Source organism: Gavialis gangeticus, unplaced genomic scaffold (assembly GCF_001723915.1).
Source record: "Gavialis gangeticus isolate Ggan-Ray unplaced genomic scaffold, GavGan_comp1, whole genome shotgun sequence".
Lineage (NCBI taxonomy): Eukaryota > Metazoa > Chordata > Crocodylia > Gavialidae > Gavialis > Gavialis gangeticus.
Window position 1 is genome coordinate 133,004,601 of NW_017729024.1, and position 3,308 is coordinate 133,007,908.

The following is a 3,308-nucleotide window of genomic DNA, read 5'->3' on the forward strand; positions in this document are numbered from 1 at the left end:
GGAGGAGGAAAGCTTTCCTTTCTCACTTAAAGGAGTCACCCAATCCTGTGTTTGTCCCTGTTGTCTTGTCTTCCTCCCTCCTGCTCAGTTTTCTACAGTGACCTGCAATGAATAAGAATTGACAAAAGGCACATAACAAGGGCTCTAGGACAGGAGTGTCAAAGGTATGGCCTGTGGACGAGATCCAGCACACAGCCCTGTTATCTAGCCTGCAGTGCTTGCCCTGGGTCCAGAGTTGACACATGCTCTGCACACAGCATGTGCAAGACCGGCCCCCTGCACAGGACTCTGAACATGCACCACACGTGATGCCTGCTTCAGCTGGCCTAGGACCCATGCTGCAAGCTGCATCTGCTCAGCTCAGGACGTGCTCAGGACACGTGCCGCACATGGAGGCGGGTCCAGGATATGTGCTGCATGCAGTGCCTCCTCTGACAGGCCTGAGGTATTACATGCAGGGTGAGTCCCAGATCAAGCACTGTATGCTGCATGTATCCTAGACCAGCCCCACACAGGTGCCATGTGCAGCACAGTCCTGGACTGGCTAAAGCAGGTGCCGTGTGTGCTGGATTTGGCATGTAAGGGGAGAGAGTCTATGTGCTCAGCCTGGCCCAGGGGACAGCCCTGCACCATTCATCTGGCCCATGGACCAGTCTGATACAACTCATCCAGTCCACAGGGCCAGGTGAGTTCAACACCCCTGCTCTGGGAAATTATACTTTGGAGAATTTTATTTTAGATATTTTCTGTTGTTGAGCTACTTCATCATGCTTAGTACTGCTCCATGACAATCGACCTGTATGAGAAACAGTTTGGGAGAAAGATCATTTGAGGTGTTGGGGGTAGTGTGTCTCCATTTCTTTAGAAACAGGAACAGCTCTTGGGAGAGAAAAAAAGCTGCCAAAAAATCTTCTGAGGAACTATGCATATTTCATCAGATAGCTTAATATAATGTTGGCCTGATAAAAGTAAATGTATATGTATATGTAAAACTAATGATATGTGAAACTAGATATGTAGAACATTAGATCATGAATTCTCCTTCCTCTCTAAGATTATCTGGTTTATTTTCTTTATCTCTTTTCTTTAATTGTTTTGCTCACTAGGATAGCATCATCACATACCATCTAATTTTCATGAGGAGCTTAATGAGGAGGAAGAAATACAGTCTGTTGTTACATCTCCAAGGATATCAAGCGGGAAGCCCAGTCAGAAATGGCAGCAAATACTGAAGTGTTACTTCTGTAATGAGCATGAATTATACTTATGTAAGCCTGAGATCAGTTTAAGGATTGAACAGTAAATTCTTTGGGAGCAGGGACTTTCTGTTCATAAGGCCTGTATGCTTAGCTGCCAATTGTCTTGCAGCAAAAAATATGTTACCTTCTTTGATACTTGACAAATTATATCACAGTCACAGCTCTGGGTCATTTACAGGAGAGATGTCAAACATAGCCTCTGGAGCTGCTCTGCATGGCACACTGGACTACCTGCAGGAGACTGAAAGTTGGGGCGTGTGACAGCAGCAGAGCATATGGTGGTGGTGGCAGTGATGGCTCCAGCCTTACAACGTATCTCCCTTCCTTCCTGTGCTGGAACTGGAGCTGCAAGGAACACAGTGGCAGCAGCTCCAGCTCTAACCCAGGGCACGTGCCAGGGACTGGAGCTGGCCTTGTGTGCTCTGCTGCTACCTGCTCCACTGCATCCTTGAACCATGGGCTGGATCCAGCTCACAATGAGGTCTGCAATCCAGATCCAGCCCAGAACACAAGATGAGTTTGACACCCTTGACCCCCAAGAATTGCAGCTTGTAAGTCAAAAACATGAGTCCTACTAAGATGTTTCAACCCTTAGGAAATGTACCATGTCTTTTAATGATAACATCTTTTTTTTTAGAAGAATCATCAACATTTCCTTTTACATCATTTTCTGTTTAAGTCCATGTTGTATTCAGTGAATTGCAGTTTAAAAACTTATACTGTTCCTGACACTTTGTACATAGTAACATTCAACCAAGGATTTAAATTACAAACTGTTTTTGTAGTGTAATTGAATAAGAGTGGCACTGTATGATTTACTTTAAAAATAGCAACAACAACAACAAAAAAGGCAGTGCTTCTGATGCAAAGTTTTGTTACAGATTTTTGTGATTCTGTTGACTCGCTTTCACTTCCCCTTAATTAGATTTCCTGTTTTTGCAAAGAGAAGGGTGACTCGGTCAAGCACTAGGCTTCTTTGCCACAGAGCTCTGGATAGAAACAAGGAGAGCAAGATTGCATTTATCAAGGCCATAGAAAAGCAGGTTTTAATTATAATGTGAGATTATTACAGATGGACAGGAATCGCTGGATCTATGAGGTATCATGAAGGGTGTCTTCAGTATTTAGCCTGGATGGAAAGTCTAGACCAGTGGTTCTTAATGTATCTACATTTGAGGCATCCCTTGTTTGAGTTGAGGCACCCTTCTGTGAACTGAGCAGTACCCATTTCAAAAAATTATTTATTACAGTGCTTACCTTCTTGCAGAGCGGCTGGGTAGTGAAGGCAGGGCCGTGGCCAGGCATGGACTCTCCTGAGCCTACACTTATCTCCTCACACTTGCTTATTTCTTCACACTTTGCAACACACTTCCAAAGATCTTGTGACATCCTGGCTGAGAATCACTGGTCTAGAGTAAGTGATATCCATGTGATGAAGTCAGAGATACAGGTCAGGAGTACAGAAGCAGGGCTGTGCATTAGCAGCATGGAGGTGGCAGTTGAATTTGTGTTTGCAGATGACTGGAAAGAATGCAGAGAGAAAAGGAGGGGACTGAGGACCAAGCACTGTGAAGCCTACATGGAAAGTTGCAATGGAGGCTGAGGAGTGCCCTCCGTAGGTTCCATGCTGCAGAAGGGATTAGTGATGTAAGAGGAGACAGAGAGAGGGTAGTGTCACAGAGACAAGGGCACCACCAAAATCTGTAGAAGATGAGCCTAGTCTGTCATGTCACAGGGAGCTAAGATGTCAAGGTGGATAGAGAAGGAGAACAGGTTTGAGCTTTGTTTAGGAAGAGATTAGATTTTAGTGAGAGCAGTTTCAATGCAGTGCAAGGGATAGAAACCAGACTGGAGATTGCCTAGGACAAAAAGGCGAGCTTTAGATCAATTGCCCCTGCCACCATTTTTAAGTGTAGGAATGCTGATACATGAGATGCTTGGGCACTTTAATTAGAGTCACTCTAATTAAAGCTCCCCCCCACTCTCAGAGTCACTTTAATTAAAGCTCCCCACCCCCAAAAAACACCCTTTGGAGCAAGGAACAAACCA